At 35.7% G+C, this 15,196-nt stretch overlaps 1 long non-coding RNA gene across 1 annotated transcript; it reads left to right on the forward strand.

The window, feature by feature from the left end:
• The first annotated feature begins 2,043 nt into the window (after positions 1–2,043).
• On the forward strand, positions 2,044–13,413 carry LOC147705968 (uncharacterized). The gene is made up of 3 exons (XR_015297337.1): positions 2,044–2,148; positions 6,633–6,786; positions 13,325–13,413. It is a non-coding gene; the product is annotated as an uncharacterized LOC147705968 (long non-coding RNA).
• Positions 13,414–15,196: the final 1,783 nt, after the last annotated feature.

Here is a 15,196-nt window from a genome sequence, read left to right on the forward strand (position 1 = left end):
AAAGAGTCATCCATGAAATCAACTTCTTTTTTTTCATCTTCTGGTTTTTCCACCTTTACTTTGATAGAAGTATCATTTGCCTTATTTTCTCCTTCCATTTTCTTTCTGAAAATTGCATATAAATTAACTATATTAGTAGAGCTAGTATACCAGAGAAGCCTAACTCAATCCATAACTATTACAGAGAAGTCTATGTCTATCTCTAACTATTAAAGAGGGATAGCATATCACTAACAGAATATTTTTTAAGAAATAAACTTAACGTGTACAATATACTTCCATAATTAGAAGTTACCTTAGAGAAATTAGTTGAAGTTGACAGTGAAATTTGTTTTCAAGTGTACTTCAGGAAGCAGTAGTCAAAATGGCTGTGTTTCCCTCTCTTCTTTTATATATATTGTTGTACTTAACCAATCAAACGACAGGAAAAAATCGTAGAAAATGAGAGATACTTTTTAATTGGTTGTAAATTCTAACATTACAAGTGTGTTTTTGTCATGTAATTTACCTCAGGATATTTAGACAGGCCTGTAGCCTAAATGTCTCAATGGAATTTCACCAAATTTGGGCAAATGGTAGGGACTGCTATGTAGTAGGGCGTATTCTATATTTGATGAAAGTGTCTCCATTGGGTTTTCCGTAAATTACTTTCCCACCTTTTTTTATTTTGCGCTTACTAGTGCGCGCTCCAGTACGCGCACGGGCAGCGTAACGGGAGTCATCCATTTTGTGTTTCGGAACAATCGAGACACAAGATGGAGGGTAAACAATGTTCGGAATGGATAGAAGGGGGAACTGTAGAGACTTCTTGACCCTCTAGGTTTTCTGAGGGGGGCTTAGGAGGCTCATAAACGTAAAAAAAAAAAAAAAAATTCTTTAATTTTCCACGGGGGGAGCGCCTGGTGCGCGCACCTTTAAGCGTACTCGTACGCGTACTTTGGTGAAAAATAGTGAAAAAAGTTAGAAAAAAGTAAACGCTTTGAATGATCAGAGTTAGGGTAGCTCTGAAAAGAGCTTTTGGGTTCTGTGGTTGATTTAGGTACCTACAAGTAGGTTCCAATACACATTCTTAAATTCAGGAGGAATATTCTATTCCCCTCATCTGAGAAGTGCACTCCATCTCCTCTGTAGATGTCTTGCATGTTGTAACGCAAGTTATTATTGTATAATGAGCCCATTCCACAGTCTCTCATGTAAGCAGAAACAGATTTATTTACATGTTTCCGTGCTTTCTCAAATTGTGGACCAAATTGGTTGGACCAGTTCCATTTCTGTCTTTGGCATATATTGGAATATACCAAGGCAGTGTGGGGAAAAAGTATCATCAATTGATGAAAGGTGTCCTTTAATAGCATTTCCAGACCTACCCCAGTTAATGTGCCTAGATCGTTTCCACCACAGTGCACAATTATAAGGTCAGGTTCTGGCAGATGCAAAAAGGTTTTCACCAATGGTATCAATTGGTGACATTTTAATCCTCTGTGGCCAATCCACTTGATTTCCACATTTGATAAATCAAGGTTATGAAAATTTCTGCTAGCTGCATACCTTTGAGCCCAGTGGATGTAGCTATGTCCAATAACCCAAACAGAGTACATGATGTGAGAAGGTTCTGGTCCAGTCAGATGAAGTGTGGGAATGAAATGGCAGTTGGAACAGTAGGAGTTCACAAAAAAATAATTGTGGAGTTTCTGTGCTCTTGAATCACTAGCAATGATTGGTGGATTCAGATAGTTGAAAACTGAAAGTTAGGGTGCATGGTTATGTTGTGTGAAAGAAGCAATTTGAATGGTTTAAAAAAAGTCACCAAAAGCAAAAATACCCTGTATAGGCTGCTGTATTGACAGGTCAAACATCCTTGCTGAGTTAATTTGCAACATTGTAAGATAAACTTTTGAACCTTAGAGTTCAGTTAGGAGGGAGTTGCTATGGTAACAGATAGAAAGGTTTGAGAGGGGGATGGGTGTTGGTTTGAAAATAGTGAGGGAAGAGTTTTCATTGGTTGAATTAAGGCATATGTGTACAAAGATAGAGATTTTCTATGCCAGTCTTGGTTTCAGTGTATTGAGAGCACACCTTTTCCTCTGCTAAAGAAAAATTGGTGTGTGTGTCTGACACTGTTTTCAATCTCCAAAAGCATTTCTAAAGGTAAGTAATGATTCATTTAATTTAGATAGAGATTTATTTTCTCTATGGAGAATATTTGGAAGCAGATAGTTATGTTTTAGAAGTGAAATTGTATGTTAGTATATAAGTCCTGCGCAGTGTTTTTTACATGTTATTTAAAAATCGATTTTGGGTGCAAATGAATGGTATTTTTATTTGGCCTTTTTTATGATTGCCATGTGCAGTTGATGCATGACTTTAAACATGGGTAATAAGTGATGCACTGGTGGCGCCAGGCTTTTATAAATGAGGCCCTGACTTTGTTTGATGATATTGAGTGGTTGTAGTTAGGTTCTGTGCAGTGTTTCTTACATGTTATTGAAAAATCGATTTTTGGGTGCAATTGATTGGTATATGTATTTGGCCCTTATTTATGAATGCCATGTGCAGCTGATGCATGACTTTAAACATGGGTAATAAGTGACGCACTGGTGGCGCAAGGCTTTCATAAATAAGGCCCTGACTTTGTTTGATGATATTGAGTGGTTGTACTTAGGTTCTGTGCAGTGTTCCTTACATGTTATTCAAAAATCGATTTTTGGGTGCAATTGATTGGTATATGTATTTGGCCCTTATTTATGAATGCCATGTGCAGCTGATGCATGACTTTAAACATGGGTAATAAGTGACGCACTGGTGGTGCAAGGCTTTCATAAATAAGGCCCTGACTTTGTTTGATGATATTGATTGGTTGTACTTAGGTTCTGCGCCGTGTTTCTTACATGTTATTGAAAAATCGATTTTTGGGTGCAATTGATTAGTATATGTATTTTGCCCTAATTTATGATTGCCATGTGCAGCTGATGCATGACTTTAAACATGGGTAATAAGTGACGCACTGGTGGTGCAAGGCTTTCATAAATAAGGCTCTGACTTTGTTTGATGATATTGATTGGTTGTACATAGGTTCTGCACAGTGCTTCTTACATATTATTCAAAAATCGATTTTTGGGTGCAATTGATTGGTATATGTATTTGGCCCTTATTTATGATTGCCATGTGCAGCTGATGCATGACTTTAAACATGGGTAATAAGTGACGCACTGGTGGTGCAAGGCTTTCATAAATAAGGCTCTGACTTTGTTTGATGATATTGAGTGGTTGTACTTAGGTTCTGTGCAGTGTTCCTTACATGTTATTCAAAAATCGATTTTTGGGTGCAATTGATTGGTATATGTATTTGGCCCTTATTTATGATTGCCATGTGCAGCTGATGCATGACTTTAAACATGGGTAATAAGTGACGCACTGGTGGTGCAAGGCTTTCATAAATAAGGCTCTGACTTTGTTTGATGATATTGATTGGTTGTACATAGGTTCTGCACAGTGCTTCTTACATGTTAAACAAAAATCGATTTTTGGGTGCAATTGATTGGTATATGTATTTGGCCCTTATTTATGAATGCCATGTGCAGCTGATGCATGACTTTAAACATGGGTAATAAGTGACGCACTGGTGGCGCAAGGCTTTCATAAATAAGGCCCTGACTTTGTTTGATGATATTGATTGGTTGTACTTAGGTTCTGCGCCGTGTTTCTTACATGTTATTGAAAAATCGATTTTTGGGTGCAATTGATTAGTATATGTATTTTGCCCTAATTTATGATTGCCATGTGCAACTGATGCATGACTTTAAACATGGGTAATAAGTGACGCACTGGTGGCGCAAGGCTTTCATAAATAAGGCCTGACTTTGTTTGATGATATTGAGTGGTTGTACTTAGGTTCTGTGCAGTGTTCCTTACATGTTATTGAAAAATCGATTTTTGGGTGCAATTGATTGGTATATGTATTTGGCCCTTATTTATGATTGCCATGTGCAGCCGATGCATGACTTTAAACATGGGTAATAAGTGACGCACTGGTGGCGCAAGGCTTTCATAAATAAGGCTCTGACTTTGTTTGATGATATTGATTGGTTGTACATAGGTTCTGCGCAGTGTTTCTTACATGTTATTCAAAAATTGATTTTTGGGTGCAATTGATTGGTATATGTATTTGGCCCTTATTTATGATTGCCATGTGCAGCCGATGCATGACTTTCAACATGGGTAATACGTGACGCACTGGTGGCGCAAGGCTTTCATAAATAAGGCCCTGACTTTGTTTGATGATATTGAGTGGTTGTACTTAGGTTTTGCGCAGTGTTTCTTACATGCTATTCAAAAATCGATTTTTGGGTGCAATTGATTGGTATATGTATTTGGCCCTTATTTATGATTGCCATGTGCAGCCGATGCATGACTTTAAACATGGGTAATACGTGACGCACTGGTGGCGCAAGGCTTTCATAAATAAGGCCCTGACTTTGTTTGATGATATTGAGTGGTTGTACTTAGGTTCTGTGCAGTGTTCCTTACATGTTATTCAAAAATCGATTTTTGGGTGCAATTGATTGGTATATGTATTTGGCCCTTATTTATGATTGCCATGTGCAGCCGATGCATGACTTTCAACATGGGTAATACGTGACGCACTGGTGGCGCAAGGCTTTCATAAATAAGGCCCTGACTTTGTTTGATGATATTGATTGGTTGTACTTAGGTTCTGCGCCGTGTTTCTTACATGTTATTGTAAAATTGATTTTTGGGTGCAATTGATTAGTATATGTATTTTGCCCTAATTTATGATTGCCATGTGCAACTGATGCATGACTTTAAACATGGGTAATAAGTGACGCACTGGTGGCGCAAGGCTTTCATAAATAAGGCCTGACTTTGTTTGATGATATTGAGTGGTTGTACTTAGGTTCTGTGCAGTGTTCCTTACATGTTATTCAAAAATCGATTTTTGGGTGCAATTGATTGGTATATGTATTTGGCACTTATTTATGATTGCCATGTGCAGCTGATGCATGACTTTAAACATGGGTAATAAGTGACGCACTGGTGGCGCAAGGCTTTCATAAATAAGGCTCTGACTTTGTTTGATGATATTGATTGGTTGTACATAGGTTCTGCACAGTGTTTCTTACATGTTATTCAAAAATCGATTTTTGGGTGCAATTGATTGGTATATGTATTTGGCCCTTATTTATGATTGCCATGTGCAGCCGATGCATGACTTTAAACATGGGTAATAAGTGACGCACTGGTGGCGCAAGGCTTTCATAAATAAGGCCCTGACTTTGTTTGATGATATTGATTGGTTGTACATAGGTTCTGCGCAGTGTTTCTTACATGTTATTCAAAAATTGATTTTTGGGTGCAATTGATTGGTATATGTATTTGGCCCTTATTTATGATTGCCATGTGCAGCCGATGCATGACTTTCAACATGGGTAATATGTGACGCACTGGTGGCGTAAGGCTTTTATAAATAAGGCCCTGACTTTGTTTGATGATATTGAGTGGTTGTACTTAGGTTTTGCGCAGTGTTTCTTACATGCTATTCAAAAATCGATTTTTGGGTGCAATTGATTGGTATATGTTTTTGGCCCTTATTTATGATTGCCATGTGCAGCCGATGCATGACTTTAAACATGGGTAATACGTGACGCACTGGTGGCGCAAGGCTTTCATAAATAAGGCCCTGACTTTGTTTGATGATATTGATTGGTTGTACATAGGTTCTGCGCAGTGTTTCTTACATGTTATTCAAAAATTGATTTTTGGGTGCAATTGATTGGTATATGTATTTGGCCCTTATTTATGATTGCCATGTGCAGCCGATGCATGACTTTCAACATGGGTAATACGTGACGCACTGGTGGCGCAAGGCTTTCATAAATAAGGCCCTGACTTTGTTTGATGATATTGAGTGGTTGTACTTAGGTTTTGCGCAGTGTTTCTTACATGCTATTCAAAAATCGATTTTTGGGTGCAATTGATTGGTATATGTATTTGGCCCTTATTTATGATTGCCATGTGCAGCCGATGCATGACTTTCAACATGGGTAATACGTGACGCACTGGTGGCGCAAGGCTTTCATAAATAAGGCCCTGACTTTGTTTGATGATATTGAGTGGTTGTACTTAGGTTCTGTGCAGTGTTCCTTACATGTTATTCAAAAATCGATTTTTGGGTGCAATTGATTGGTATATGCATTTGGCCCTTATTTATGATTGCCATGTGCAACTGATGCATGACTTTAAACATGGGTAATAAGTGACACACTGGTGGCGCAAGGCTTTCATAAATAAGGCCCTGACTTTGTTTGATGATATTGATTGGTTGTACATAGGTTCTGTGCAGTGTTCCTTACATGTTATTCAAAAATCGATTTTTGGGTGCAATTGATTGGTATATGCATTTGGCCCTTATTTATGAATGCCATGTGCAGCTGATGCTTGACTTTAAACATGGGTAATAAGTGACGCACTGGTGGCGCAAGGCCTTTAAAAATAAAGCCATGAGTTGGTATTGTATAAACTTAAATATGTTGCAATTTATTGTTTATATTGTTTGCTTTTTAACATTACTTTGTTGTTTGCTAATAGTGGTCTTTCATGTGTTTTTTTAACAGAACAACAGATTCAAATCAACTTCTGAAAAGCAAGCAAAAATGCCTTCAAGGCAAAGAAAAATCAAAAATACCATACGGAAAAGGAGAACATCAACAACAGAGTTTATGGAATCCTCTTCAACAACTACTTCAAAAAACACCAGAAAAGCTTCTGGTAAGCCAATTAAGTCTTTTCTTCGTAACATATGTCGTAGGAAAAAAAATGAAATTGCTAATGTGAATATACAGAAAAAGTCAACAAATCTAAAAAGGAAAGAGAAGCCCACAAAAAATGTTTCCATTGGACCAGGAGAGAAGAGAATGGTTAGCAATAGAAGGGTAAATGTTTTTAGGGACATTCGTAGGCGAATGTTTCGCAATAGGGTAGTTTTAAATTTGCTAAAAAATGAAAAGAAAAGTAAACTAAAAGCTGCTTTTTACAAGAAAAAGAAAAGTGTAGAAAAGATTGTTGATCAGGCTTTTGAAGTTAAGAAAAAATTATTTATTTTAATAATCAATAGAATTAGGATACTTAATAAGGCAATGGATGTTTTCAAATCGAACAGTAGATGGAAAAGAATTATTAATCGGAGTAATTTTTGTGAAGTATTTTCTGGTGAATGGATGCATAGTTCAAGTTCTGAGCCTTTTTTTAATGAGGAGAGTTACTTTCAGGAAAATGATTTGGTGCATGCGGTTGACACCAGTGGTCGTGCCTATGAGGTGAAAGATAGTTGTGTGATGGAAAAAGAGAAACTTGTACCTAGAGATGCAGAAGAGGTGTTAGCTGATGAAGTTTTAGGGAGACGTACTAAGGGTCCAGTGTACACATGGAAATGCAGTAGTATTTGTAGTGTGCGACAGGAATCAATTGATTTGCTTCGAAATTTCTTACGTACATATAGTAAAAAAAGTCTCAAACAAAAAATGAAGATCCTGCAAGAGTTAGATCCTTGCAGAGTGAGAGAAAGCACAGGTTTGCAAGGGCATTCACTAGCATGTCTTTCTAGAAAAGTTTGTCGGAGTGTTTTTCATCATTTTAGGATGTTAGCAGTGCATCATAATAACGTAAGGAAATTAGTGAGGAAGTTGTATTATGCAAAAAGTCCTGCACTTAAGCTTAAACAGTTAAATAGTGCTCTTTTGCATGGATCTGAAGTGGATGTGAAGACTATTTGTGAAGAAATTGAGTTTTGTTATTTTGGGAACAAAGAGGACAGTGTAGAAATAGATATAGTAATGGATGGCAATGCAGAAGATAATGGACAAATTTCAAGTATTGAAAAGTTTGATGAGGAAATTATCAAGTTTAAGGTGAAATCAAGTGAGAGGCCTAATGTAACTTGTGTGTGTTGTCGACGGACTCATTATAAAATTCAGACTAGGTTAGTTGATTTATATGCAAAAAGTGAATTGGAAAATAATAGTGAATGGGAGGATTTTGTAAGTTATTTGTTGGTGGAGAATTCTTTTGATTTGAGTTTGGATCAGCGTATTTGCACTTATTGTTTGAAAAAATTAAATGAAAATAGAATGCCTGCAAGAGCAGTTTATAATAATCTTCAGTTGATAGATATTCCTTCTGAATTGATGGATCTAAATACTTATGAATCTATTTTGATTCAATGTGTCCATCCTTTTCAGGCTATTGTACGCATGGAGCCTAAGACAGGGAAATTGCCTCCATCAGATTTACTGAGAGGATTAAAGGGAAGAGTTGTTTATTTGCCTCTAGATGTAAAGAAAAATATTAATACAATTGGTGTAGAAAGAGTAGAAGAAGATCCTTTAGTTATTCTAGTTAATGGGGTTCCAACAAAGAGTAAGAAAATTTGGCAAGATTTAGTGGATGTTAAAAAAGTCAAGAAGGCAACGTTGTATTTAGTTAAAAACAATGAGTACTACAAACATGTAAGTGTTGGAGTTGAGGAAACAGCTACAGAAGAAGATAGTGATTCTTCAGTTGGTCAAATTGAAAAAGTTGATGTGTCTAGAACTGAAGAAATATATGAACATTATACTGTTCATCCTTTGCATTCCAAAGAAGTAATGGGAAATGCAATTGACTTGTTTCAAATGAAGGCAGCAAAAGGAAGTCCCATTAGTGTATGGGAAGAAAGTTTGGAAGCTCGTTGTTTTCCACAATTATTTCCAACAGGTTGTGGTGGACGATATGATGATCGACCAGTTCAAATTCCTGCAGCTGAATACCGGACTCTAAGATTATATGCAGAAGATCCAAGGTTTCGTCAATGCATTCCATATTTATTTCATCTACTGTTTGAAAGTGATTTGTCTGGGCTTTCTTATGCAGTTAATCATATATTAAAAAGTGGACCTCATTTGCAAAATGTATGTGCAAGGGACTTTATGGAGAAAGTTAATCTGCAAGACAGTATTTTGGAATCTCAGCTAATCAATCTCATGGCATGTCAACGTGGAACCAATGAGTATTGGTTTCGTCGTCATGGAGAATTGAAATGTATGCTAAGAAACTTAGGAACTCCTACATGGTTCCTCACTCTTAGCTGTGCTGAGTATGCATGGGACGATTTACTTCAATTTCTACGAGAGGCAAATGAAAACATACCAAATATAGAATTGAAAACACCAGGAGAACTGTGTTCTTTAGATCCAGTGAATGTTTGCAGATATTTTAATCATAGATTTGAAGCTATGATGTCTTTTATTACCAACAAAAAAAATCCTCCCCTTGGAGAGGTTTTGGATTTCTTTTGGAGGAAGGAATATCAAGCGAGAGGTGCTCCTCATATACATATGTTGTTGTGGATTAAAGATGCACCCAAATTTGGAACAGATTCAGATGAAACAGTGATGAGTTTCATTGAAGAGTATTCAACATGTGCTGTTCCAAAATCTACTGAAGAAAACAATTTAAGGCAACAAGTTTTACGTTTTCAATCTCATCGTTGTGGAAAGTACTGTCGTCGAAAATTTAAAAACAAGGAAAAGTACTACACGAAATGTCGTTTTGCATTTCCTCGACCAGTGATTTCTAAGGGAAGAGTAAATAATTTGATGTCATCTCTACGACATACTGTGACGAGAAAATCTCCCAAAAACACATATAATTTGAAAAGAAATGAAGAATCTAAGTACATCAACGATTACAACCCAGTGATTTTGTCCATGTGGAATGCTAACATGGATATTCAGTTCGTTGCTGACAACTCTATTGCTGTGGCTCGATATGTGACATCTTACATCACCAAAAAAGAAAAGACAGAACTGAAGGAAATGTGGGAGGACATTTCACATGAAAAGAGTCTAAGCAAGAAATTATACAGTTTCAGTCTGAAGATGTTGTCGCATCGAGAAATTGGAGCATATGAATGTTCTGATCGGTTATCATCAGCAAGTCTCTATGCCAAATCAAGAACAATCATTTGGGTGAGTCTTGGTCTTGCTGCCACACGAAACCGAGTTTTGAAATCTGTACAAGAAATTGAATATTTGGCGGAAAAAGAACCAAACAGTACAGATATTTTGAAGACAAATATGTTGGATACATACTATCCAAATAGAAGTACTCACCTTGAGAACACATGTTTGTATGAAGTTCTTCAAAACTACAGTTATAAGAGGAACATCACAGAAGATATCAATAATGGAAAATATGCACTCATTGGCTATGAAGGATGTCTAGTGAAGCAGAAAAAAGGCCATTTGATTAATCATCGAAAATTGAGTTGTGAAGTTCCAGACAAAAGAGAATTTTACTACTTAGCTCTTTTGCAACTCTTTAAGCCATGGCGTACAGAAGAGGAACTACTTGGAGATTTTCTCTGTTATGAAGACTCTTTTAATGCAACTAAGGATACCATAGAATGTCCTATTTTTCTAAATTATCTGCAAATGTTGAATGAAGAAATGGAGCAAGAAACCACAATTGCTGAAGAGATAGCTAGAAACAGTTCTCAAGATAGTCAGAGTTCTACTTCATTGAGCCAGGATCCACTAGGAGGACCAATTATCCAAAATGAAGCTGCCACTGCCATGGATGAGGTGGAAAGAGCTATGGAACAAGCTCAAGAGGATGGAGTTAACTTAGAAGATTTGGTAACGCAACTAAACATTGAGCAGAAAAAGATATATGATGAAGTCACAGAGCAGATTGAACATGGATTCAGACATGAGAAAAAAGAGTGCTCATGTATATTATTTGACCCTGTCCGACTGTATGTAAGTGGAGAAGCGGGGACAGGAAAAAGTTTTCTAATTAAAGCCGTTGCAAGTTATCTGCAGAAAAGGACTGATTCACCACTGTCTTGTGTTGTAACTGCTCCAACTGGTCTGGCAGCACATAACATTAAAGGGATTACTCTACATCGTTTATTGATGCTGCCAGTTGAACATGATAATAAATTGCATTACAACAAGCTATCTGGAGATGCGTGTTCTGAAGTTTCAAGAGTCTTGAAGAAAATGAAACTTCTTATCATAGATGAAGTAAGCATGGTCTCAAATCTAATGCTTGCTTTTGTGCATTTGAGAATGCAAGAAATTCTTAAAACAGACTATGATGTGTTATTTGGAGGAAAACACATTATTGTTTTTGGAGATCTATTGCAGTTGACTCCAGTAAAAGGACAACCAGTGTTTAAAATGCTCACGCATGAAGATACCAGGAAGTCCCTTGGAAGCATTGGAAATGTTAATATATGGCTAAATTTTAAATATGCTGAACTGCTTCAAAATATGCGACAGGCCAAGGATGAAGATTATAAAAATATTCTACAAGATGTAAGAATTGGAAAAATGACTGAGAAAGGGAAAAAAGCTTTGCATAGTCGATTAATTTCAAATTTGTATCCAAATGAAAACATTCTTCCAGAGAATATTTTTAAAAAAATGACTGAGAAGAAATCTGGGATATGTTTGATGCCAACTCTGCAAGAATGTTCCATCTTCAACCAAAAAATGTTAGACTTAGAAAATGAAGAGATTGTGAAACTAGAAGCAATAGATAAAATAGAGCATATGGGTGCAACAATTGTTTTGTCAGAAAATTTGAAAATTAAATTGCATTCATTGGAGAAAAGTATTTCAAAAACAGCTGGTTTTGAAAAGACTCTGAATGTGTGTTTAAATTGTCGTATCATTTTGAGAAGGAATTTAAATGTTGAAAGCGGTCTGGTAAATGGAGCAATGGGTTATGTTGTTGATTTTGTGAATTACAGAAATAGAGATGGAATTGAATTTTTAAAAATAAAATTTGATGGCATTGAACAAGTACAACAAATAAGTCGTTGTTCTGCTAGATTTTTACTTGTAAAAGACTTATATGTTCGCCGAAAACAGTTTCCTGTTTGTTTGGCGTATGCAGTGACAATTCATAAATCTCAAGGTTTAAGTGTAGATAGTGCATTGGTGAACATTGGAAGATCTGTGTTTAAAGAGGGTATGGCATATGTGGCATTATCTCGAGTCAGAACTTTATCAGGATTGTATTTGATTGCATGTGATGAGACAAATATTTCTGCCGATCTAGATTGTGTTAAAGAATACAATAGGTTAAGAAGAGAGTATGCTCCACATTTGCCTCAATATCCTCTGTTTGAAAAACGTGTGGTAGGCCGAAAAAGAAGAAATGAGGATAATTGTAGTGAGGTAGTTGCAAAAAGACAAAAAGTAGAGAAAACTGTAATTGAAAACAGGAAGAAAAAGAATTGTGGAGAAAATGTTGTTGGATTTCAGTTTGAAAACAGTTCTGGTGTCAACTGCTATGCTAATGTAGTGGTTAATGTTGTTTTTTTTCTTAAAAGTTTACAAGAACAGATTGTTGAAAATCGGGATCAAAGATTGTGTGGTTTATTGAATTCTGTGTTTCAGAAATGTAGCAGTGTTACAGCACAAATAGAAAGTGTAACAGAAATTCGAAATATTTTAGATTTGTGTTCTGGTCAAGATAAATTTTCACAGAACATTCAGCAGGATTGTCAGGAATTTTTAATGTATATGTTTGGTGTTTTGGAAGATGAAGGTGTAGATGTAGATAATCTTTTCAGTCTTTCTTATCAATGGCAGCATGACTGCCACAATTGTAGTTTATCAAGTACTACTACAATAGACACTGAAAGATTTATATATTTGACTTTACCAGACTGTAAATCAGTGTCTTTTAAAAATCTAGTTAAAGCAGCAGATCATAATATGGTGTGTACCCAATGTAACTGTACAATGCTGTCCACATTATTTATACAAAGGTATGGGCAGTATATCATTTTAGTTTTCCAACGATGTAGACCTGATGGAACTAAATTGACAACTTCTATCAAAAATTTTGTGGCTTCTCAGTTATCAATTTCTGGAAGGACCTTTACAACTGAAGCTATTATTTATCATGATGGACCTTCGACCACCTCAGGACATTATACATGCTACTTAAAATCTGAAAATGGATGGAGTTACTGCAATGATTCTCATTTAACTTATAAACAACGTTTGCCTTATGACTCTACAAATTCTTATCTAGTGTTTTTAAAACCAAAGTTTTAGTAAAGGGAATTGGCCTTTGAAGACGGGAATAGTTAATAAAAGTTAGTTAGTTAGTTAGTTAATCTAATATTTGAAATTATTTATCTCATGTAGATACTTTAAGTGGATCTCAAAGTAAAAAATACCGATATATCAGACACAAATTGGCCGTGAGGATTGTGTATGGTATGATGTTTTTAGATCTTTTTTCATAGGAAGTCGATGAAATGGAACTCATAAGGAACAGCAGACTTTTTTTCTACCAAAAGGACCTTCACTATCTTCTACTTGGCCTCATGGAAAAGTAAGTGAATCAAAGATTAGTGTACATATATGAGATGTATGTTTGGATGGGTTTTTTTAAACACAATCTTTTAGATTGTGTTTTTTTTTTCCCGCTGTTATATGATGAAGACTTTGAACTCACTAATTTAAGTGGAATTCAATATATTCTGAGAACAGCAAAAATAAATAATGTAACATATTGTAGAAGTTATTGTGTAGTTTGCATTATGTAATTTATATTGTGTTCACATTGTTATGCACTCATTTTCTTTTTCACCCTTATTTACCTCTCTTTACTAATTTACACTCTTTTTTCATTGCTGTTTCTTTACTGTACTTCATTCACAACTTCTTAATCTAATAGGAACTATCTGCATTTCCTCAGTTCCTTCCACCACTTTTTATCTTTTTTATATTCTCTTAGTACCACTGCTTTAGTTTCCTAACCCTCTTTCTCTTTCTCCATTTTTTTTTCTTTCACACTCATTGTACTGTAGTTCAGTTAGTTCTTCCTTTGGTCTTTCTTTTACTCTCTCTCTTCTTTCTCTCTATTACTCCCCATGTGTTGCCCTTATTCACTTACATGTACCCTCTTTCACCCCTCTTTACTTATATTCACTGATATTTACTTTCCCTCAATCGCTGCTATTCTTTTCCTCTGATTCCGTCACTACCTGTCATTCTCATACTTAACTGTCCTTCTTTTTACTTTCAATATCCATTTATATTCTCCCTTAACCTCTACTTTAGTGTTCTTCCTATTTCTTCTTTCTTTTGCTCCCTTATTCATTTTTCTTTTCTCAGTTACTTCCTTTTACACTTTTTATCTGTCTTACTATCTATTACACAGTCCCTCCTTCATTTTTTTTTTCTTTTTTTTTGTTAGTGCGCTGACGGTACGCGCACCGGTGCGCGCACCGAAAGCGCACCAAAGTGAAATATAAAAAAAAAATATTTTAAATTAAAAATATTATCTCAATATACATTATAGTGTTCATTTTTACAAAAACATACTTTAGCAATTCACTAAAAAACACATAGGTATGAGTCTGTATAAAAAGTTAGGAATTAGCATTAAAAAAACCTATGAAATTCACTGAAAAAACCATAGGTTACACACCAGTTATAGTTAGGAATTAGCATTAAAAAAACCTATGAAATTCACTGAAAAAACCATAGGTTTCACACCAGTTATAGTTAGGAATTAGCATTTAAAAAACCTTACAAATTCACTGAAAAAACCATAGGTTTCACACCAGTTATAGTTAGCTGGAAATTTTACTGATATAAAACCATTGAAATTCCCACGTTATAGTTAGTCGGACTCACTATAACTTGCGCGTACAATGCACTGCTGATGACGTCACATATTACATCACTCATGACATGGTCAGTGACATCACTCATGACATCACTGATGACACCATCCAGTGAATGTGTGTCTTTCTGAAAAATAACTTTGTTTTATATATGTATTTGTAAAGGTCGATGGAAGAATAAATGTTTAAATACGTGTGTAAATGGATGTTTTTTTAAAAAAAAATTGGTTGGGTAACTGGCTTATTACGTGTATCTTAGTGAATACATATATTAGCGAGTATTGTTTAAATATTTAAATGTTTGTATCAGTGTTTCTCTTTGTGTATAAGTGGCTGCAGGGGTTGGTGACTGACTCACTGTTTGTATGTGTTTTGAAGACAGCATATGTGCAGGACTGTATGGGTGGATGAGTGTGTATATGTGTGTGTTAGTGAGTGAATGACTGTCTCACTAGTGTCTTCATTAGTAACGACATATGTTTT

Source organism: Lissotriton vulgaris, chromosome 7 (assembly GCF_964263255.1).
Source record: "Lissotriton vulgaris chromosome 7, aLisVul1.2, whole genome shotgun sequence".
Lineage (NCBI taxonomy): Eukaryota > Metazoa > Chordata > Amphibia > Caudata > Salamandridae > Lissotriton > Lissotriton vulgaris.